The sequence below is a fragment of the Homalodisca vitripennis genome, unplaced genomic scaffold (assembly GCF_021130785.1).
Source record: "Homalodisca vitripennis isolate AUS2020 unplaced genomic scaffold, UT_GWSS_2.1 ScUCBcl_54;HRSCAF=841, whole genome shotgun sequence".
Classification (NCBI taxonomy): domain Eukaryota; kingdom Metazoa; phylum Arthropoda; class Insecta; order Hemiptera; family Cicadellidae; genus Homalodisca; species Homalodisca vitripennis.
In genome coordinates, this window is record NW_025776173.1 from 178,355 (window position 1) to 186,396 (window position 8,042).

The 8,042-nt window shown below is 33.8% G+C and overlaps 1 protein-coding gene across 1 annotated transcript in view; it reads right to left on the minus strand.

Moving 5' to 3' along the window:
• The window catches only part of LOC124370192 (RWD domain-containing protein 4-like), a 30,412-nt gene extending 22,996 nt beyond the window's left edge, over nt 1-7,416 (minus strand). The window contains exon 1 of the mRNA XM_046828483.1: nt 7,221-7,416. The gene's annotated coding sequence lies outside the window, so the exon portion shown is untranslated. The remainder of the gene's footprint in view (nt 1-7,220) is intronic.
• Nucleotides 7,417-8,042: the final 626 nt, after the last annotated feature.

Sequence of the window (8,042 nt, forward strand, 5' to 3'; positions counted from 1 at the left end):
CACACAACGTTCCATAGTGCTAAATCTGTAGATGAAAACCAATCCATTGATGAAATGGTTATTCCTTTTAAGGGGCGCAGCCACTTGAAACAATACATAAAAAACAATTCTTTGTTTGAAGGTTATTTTTGACGATGGAAGGATTGTGAAGGAAACAGGATTTTTCCGGACATTTGCCATCGTTAAGTGAAACAAGAAAACAGTAACACTACGTTTCGAGATCTGCAATCTGATCTCTTCTTCAGGTAAAGAACTAACCTAATACATAATTACAAACTAGGTTAAAATAAACAAATCTTACTAAAGCGTTGTGGCACGCCTGAGTCAGGAATCACAACCTACATGTTGTATGTCAACTTCACTAACACTAAAGACATGCACTTAATAAAAAAACTATACAAAACACCAATCATTAAACTAAACTACGGAATACAGGTCACAATATGTCTTCACTCGTCTACTAACCATCTACGACTGACCAGAGGGGGTAGCCAATGGTAATCGTGACGGCCGGCTAAAACAAGATGGCGGAAATACAAGGGAAGGGGAACAGGAATGGGCCCTTTCGTTATTATTGGTTCATGCGAGATGAACTTCTTAAAACCATATTGTGACTCCGCATTGGTTTATTGCAAATATCCGATCAAACGGATCGGATATTTGCAATAAACCAATGCGGAGTCACAATATGGTTTTAAGAAGTTCATCTCGCATGAACCAATAATAACGAAAGGGCCCATTCCTGTTCCCCTTCCCTTGTATTTCCGCCATCTTGTTTTAGCCGGCCGTCACGATTACCATTGGCTACCCCCTCTGGTCAGTCGTAGATGGTTAGTAGACGAGTGAAGACATATTGTGACCTGTATTCCGTAGTTTAGTTTAATGATTGGTGTTTTGTATAGTTTTTTTATTAAGTGCATGTCTTTAGTGTTAGTGAAGTTGACATACAACATGTAGGTTGTGATTCCTGACTCAGGCGTGCCACAACGCTTTAGTAAGATTTGTTTATTTTAACCTAGTTTGTAATTATGTATTAGGTTAGTTCTTTACCTGAAGAAGAGATCAGATTGCAGATCTCGAAACGTAGTGTTACTGTTTTCTTGTTTCACTTAACGATGGCAAATGTCCGGAAAAATCCTGTTTCCTTCATAAAAAACAAGCCCAAAAAATGGGGGTTTAAAGTTTGGGTACGTTCCAGTTCCACAGGCTATGTGAATTGTTTTGAGTTGTATTCAGGCAAAGAAAACTTACCAAGAACATATTTAGGCCCAGTTGGAGATATGGTACTGCGTCTTTGTCATGGCATTCAAAACTTAAACATTAAACTTTTTATGGATAATTTTTTTGTTTCAATTCCTCTTGTTAGAGAACTGAAGACACAAGAAATATTTGTTATTGGCACAGTCAGGCTTGACAGGATCCCAAATGAAGCAAAACAGTGCTTAGTAGCTCCAGAACTACTTAGTAGAGGTCAAATGTCGATTGTCACATCATCAGACAATGTTACTCTTTTGAGATGGATGGACACAAAAGCAGTTCACACAATTTCCACATATGCTGGGTCTCAACCAGAAGACACAGTAAGTCGTTGGGATAGGTCGAAGAAAGATACCATTGAAGTAAGTCGTCCTTATGCAATTCAACAATATAATATGTTCATGGGCGGAGTTGATCTTGTAGATCGGATGATTGCACACTACCCCCATGGGTTCAAGAACAAGAAGTGGTATTTAAGAATAGTCTTTCATTTCATAAATATTACAATTGTGAATGCTTGGCTCTTGTTCAAGGTCAGGACCAAACAACCTACTTATCCACTTTTGAAATTTAAAGCTGCCATAGCCACATCCCTAATGGCTCAAGCCTTCGCTTCCAAAAAACGGGGAAGACCTTCAACTGACTGTCAAGAACCGGTGAAGAAGAAACAAGCTCCACCTAAGATGGCTGTTGAGGTTCGGTATGATGGAGTTGGCCACTACCCGAAAAAAATTGATACCGTTCATCCGCCAAGATGTCACGACAGAAGCTGCAAAAGCCGAACACGATTTTTATGTGGAAAATGCGATGAACCAGTGTGTCCCACATGCATGGAAAAATTCCACAGAAAGTGAAGATGATTGAGTATTGCTTGTAATACAAAATAAATGCAATTTTAACCTCAAAAATTGTTTAATTAAACTTTTACCTAATTACTTCAATTATTGTTATACTATGTGGCACCGCACGGTGCCAGTTTTCACAGGTCCCACGAGGCATGGTGGCACCATTTGGTGCCAGATAAAAATAATAGTTGTAATGAAATATTTTTTTGAAAAAAATATTTGTTTATAACTAGAAAACATGTAATTAAAAAATTATTACCATAGGATTTTTTTTGGAGCCCTAGAGAAATTCATGCGTGAAGAGGTTAAGGCAATAATCATCTATTTTAACAATCTCCCATCCGACTATCACAACCATGTTTCTGGTGCTACCGGGCTGTATTGATTGGGTTGCTTCGCCACCAAAGAACACTCTAGCAACTAAATGTTACATACATTACACTCAGATAGCCATGAAAACATTTATTACACAAGGATAACAGTAATGTTTACAGATATTTCTATTAGCAGTTCTAAAAGTAGTCGTACGAGAGCAACACAAAGTAGTTGGTTGTAATCAGAGGCGATTGGACTTTAGTGCCAGGCTCCCCGTCCCAGCAATTTGAGGCAAATGCCAAGGAGAGGGTTGAAGTGCCTCACAAACACATAACTTGTGGATTTTATGCAGAAAATTGTCACTCTCTAGCACAACAAAATATTAAAAAAAGAGAGAAAACAGTGTCTGCCTCTTGAAAAGTTTCGCAACAATCTTTTGTTTGAAATTTGTTTTAGACAATGGAAAGATTGTGAAAAAATCCTTAGTTTTTATCAATAAATGATAGCAAATGTCCGGAAAAATTATGTTTCCTTACACACCAAAATGTAGCCAACTAGGAAATACGAAAAATAAATCAACTCATACGTGCTCATAGAAGTTACGCAATGAAAAACTTTACCATACAGGTACAGTAGAAAGTTCTGGCTATAATAACAGAAAACATGTGTGAGTAATGGAAAGTAAATGATCTGAAATACAGTAGGTAGATCTACTCTTCCCACTCAAATTGCTAACCTTTTTGTGTATGACTGTTGGTAACTCTTATCCCCTCAAGTTATATATGTACCCCTTCTTAGTTTTTTATTCACCTCATTTATAAACCCAGATTTTCCCAGGTTCCCTAGATTGAAGAACTATCTGGGATATAAACTAAATTTCAAAAATGTTTATAATTTTCTTGCAATATGGTTTCTAAGCAAAAGCCTAAGAATGCAATATATGTACAATACAAATAAGTGGACCTGGTTATTCATTGCAAATTCTCAGCTAGTATACAATGTTAAAATTACTACAAAGACATTTTTTTCTACAGAATAATTATATTTAAAAAAGTTTCTATATAAGTAAATTTTATAAACTTTCTACTTCAATCATTATTTAATTTTTTTTAGTACTCTAAAGCACAGTAAAAGGTACACATTAGTTACAACATACATTACTGTAATTTTTAAATTATAATTAATTACAATGCAATATCTTGAACTGTTTCTTACTGGCCAATAAAAAAAGCTTGTTTTGCCAATTTGGTTTTTTTATAACTCTAACTATACTGTAACCTAAGCCTACCATATTTATATTTCAACAATCGTCAAATGCTTTATAATAGTACTGACAAACTTATCTTGATTTCTGAACAATACAAAGTCTTGGTAGGAACTAAGGTGCTCAAAGGTTGAAGCTTTAAAACAAACTGGAACAGTAACTAGTTTTCTTATTTTTTCTATCTGAGACAATATTTGTTTACAAATAAAATAACTATATTCTAAGCTTTATGCTGAAAAAACCTATAGCCTACAAGTATATATTTCAGTGAAAACATGAATGCTCTCTTTTATAGAAACCTCTGCAAACTACCATAAACAGGCCAAGAAGTACTAAAATATATGATAGCCAAATCTAGGTTTCAAATTTGTAAATGACAAAAAGTATCTTGGACGTTAGGTATTGTTATACAAGTCCCAACCAATAATACAAATTTTATATTCTCTTCAGTATAAGAATTATTGTTATATGTTAAGTTAATTGTGTCTGACACCTTGTGACACAAATAAAATATGCATATAACCATTGTACTTGCTGGCATTATTGGTGTAACAGTTAATTCAGTGGTAATCTATCTCCGGGATATTGTTATTATTTCAGTAACAGCTGGGCTGAAAGAATTGGTTTCTCATAATGATTTTCTGTTTTTAATTTACTCAATCAGTAATATAAAAAATGTAATTAATCCGTTTAGAGTTTGATTAGTTTATCATTCTATGTTATATTGTAGTGATTTTAATTAAATTTTTTACTCTAACATGTTACGACAGCATAGTACTGAAACATAATACCTTTACACATTATTTTGTAATAGATTATAAACAAACAGTATCTTCTTAATTCATTTTGAATAGTAATGTCAAACTGTATTACGTTATACACTTTTAATATTGTATTAGAGTGAAGCTGTATTTTTATACATCAAAGAAATATAGGCCTAGGCCTACTCATTTTAGATTATAGAAAATAATATAACTTTGTTTATACCAAGTTTGAGCGGCATAGTACTTACAATTACTTAACAGTATAAACATGTCTGACAGTGTGTAAAATCTTGGAGCATTGGAAAAAAGGTTTATTGTACTATCACTAGTATAAACGAATACAACATTTTCCAATATAATTTTTATTTTGTGCAATTTTATTTGATAATTTGTGAAGTGCCTGATAATGGAATCTTTGATTCCGAAAGGCTTTGCACAAAATAAAAATTATATTGGAAAATTTATTTGTTTATACTAGTGATAGTACAATAAATGGTATGAATTTACATTAACGTGACCATGGAAAGGTATGTTCATTTTTTTTCCTGAAAACTACAATTTTTCCTGAAAACAATACTGAAGAAAAAATTCGTCGGCAACGAAAATCAAAGGAGCTACGATTTTTTTAAATCCTCTGAAAACTTCGTTTTTGACAGTTTCCTATAACTCCGCGTCTGCTCAAACTCAGAATAGCCAGATTTTAAAAACCGATTATCATACCAACAACAAAAAATTATCGTACTTTCATATAAAATAATCGTACCAAACACATTTAATGAAAAAGTACATATGTTATGTTTGTATAATAAATTATGTTATAATTAACTTTTGTTTTGTTACTTGTATAAATTTGTCAAAAATCTTTCATGGTACGATGATAACTACCCATCGTGTATCTTACCGGCACATAAAATCAATGAAATTATCGTACCTCTGGCAACACTATCCATATTTGACAGTTTGGTATTACTACTGTTGTTCCTCCGCGTCTATTCTTAACCTCCTAGTTCAGTAGTGGCAATGGCACACCTTTGTGGTTAATGGCACACCTTTGTGTTGGATATTCGGTATCTCACGTGGAAGCAATTAGTAAGCTGACTAATACGTTAATCCTGTCAACGACACCTGCCCGCTGCGCACTGCTTGCTCTTTTAGAAAAAAAATAACTCGAGCTTGTAAAAGTCAAATTCCAGATCACGTGATGCCAGCAGTGTGAAACTGGCCATAGATTCCATCCATAAAAAGAACTAATCCGCTGACTTGAATCCTAACCTGGTTCATGAACTACTCCTGACCTAGTTCCTGAACTACAACTAACCTAGTTCCTGAACCAGTTCAATCAGTTCAGGATTATTATTAAAATTAAAATAAAAAAAAAGAAAAAATACAAAAATATCTATAGATTATACTTAATACATTACTTTGAATACATGGTCTACTGTATTATATTACTACCCTCATTTTAGACCTCTCCTATTTTTGGAAAAATACCAATCTATAGATGGCCATTTATCTCAAAAACGTACGAGCCAATTTTGATAAAACTTTCTGTACACATTCACTACATGGTCTACTATACTAAAATACAAGCCTCATTCTTAGGCCGCGCCTATTTCCGGAGCCACATCGATTTTACAGGCCTAGTGCTGACTAAAACCAATCTATGGACAGCTGTATCTCTAAAACGTACGAGCCAATTTTGATAAAACTTTCTGTACACATTCACTACATCGGCTACTATAATAAAATACAAGCCTCATTCTTAGACCGCGCCTATTTCCGGAGCCACAATAACTTTATAGGCCAAGTGCTTACAAAAACCAATCTATGGATAGCCATATCTCAAAAACGTACAAGCCAATTTTGATAAAACTTTCTGTACACATTCACTACATGGTCTACTATAATAAAATACAAGCCTCATTTTTAGGCCGCGCCTATTTCCGGAGCCACAATAACTTTATACGCCAAGTGCTGACAAAAACCAATCTATGGATACCCATATTTCAAAAACGTACGAGCCAATTTTGATTTAAAATCTTTATTTGTAGTATTTATCTTCACGTTATTAATTAAATATATATTTTGTATGGTTTGAGTTGATGAACTAGGTTAGGATTCATTTAGGAACTAGTTCCCGGTACTCGTTCTTTTTATGGATGGAATCTATGGCCAGTTTCACGTCGGCCGTGATGCCCCTGCTCCTTAACGCTATAATGTCCGAAAGGCATCAATATAATAGAATAATATACTTTCCCCCCAGTTCATATGCACCTGTGATAATAATACTTGGCTATAAATGCCCAACCCATGAATAAAAGTCCATTTTCCATGGTCACCCTACTGTAAATAAATACCCAATAAATGTCTGACAGTATTTAAATCCTTCTTATCGTGATTCAATATCATCAATCATTCAAGTGTTCCATGCTAAGTTAATCATACTGCAGCTGATCCTATTAGGCTACTTACTACTATCCAACATTTAACAATTTTGTACTTTGTAGGCATAGTAGCCGAATTAATCATACCCAGTAAAAAGGTTATTCAATAAGATAAGCTATATCCTACAGTTCTCCTAAACATCTGAACAGATGTAGATTATTCAACTATTACAAATGGAAAATTCTAAAATGCTAGATTGGTCCAGATTTGTAAAGAATAACAAAGGGCCTGTTCAATCTAGCATATAACTTGGTAAGAGTTTAAAGGTAAATATTAATAAAAAAGTTATTTATTTTAAAGTTATGTAGATTTAAATGAAATTTATCTTACCAACGATCATCTTGACAGAACCACCATTTCAGTAAAGTTGGTATTAATAATAAAGTATATTATCAACTTTATATGATTTTCATATATATGTAATCTTATGATTTAATAATATTTATAAAAAATTGGCAGGATATCTTCAACAAAACAATAACCTTACTACACCACAAGTTTCAGATTTTATTACACGACTTACGTTTACATATTTTTTTTTCTCTCTCTTAGGCTTTGGAAAATTCCACGAAGCCGCGACGTACACTTGATTTCTCAAATATTCACTGAACTATTGCATATATTTAAGTGTTGTGGTTGCCGATTCTTTCTTTCCAGATCCTTTGAGGGTTATAAATGCTATATTTTGTTATTGGTTAAAGGATTACATTTATGTTTATTTGTTCACAAAGTGTTATTGTTAGTCTAAAGATAGAGTTGGAAAAAGTTTTTAAAGAAGGGATTTTTAATGCATAGGAAGATTAGGGGTTTGGTTTTAGGCATCTTCTCGCCTGGGGCCGATCAGGCATTTCTAATCCGAAAAGGTGGACCACGGATTTTAGCACCCAGGGAATTGCAACATTTATGGCTGAACAGTGTATGTTTTTGTATTAGTAGTCATGGATTTATTTTAGCAGTTTTAATGTATGAAATTATCTCATTATAAACATCTAAATCATTTGTGCGTAGAATGTCTGTTAAACTATGGAGATACTTCCCGCATTTATTTTTAATATGAAAAAAGGTTTGTTCTCGAATATATTCGTGCTTTGGGCAAACTAGAATTAGATGATCCAGTGTATCTTCAACACCTAAGGTGCAATTTAGGCACAA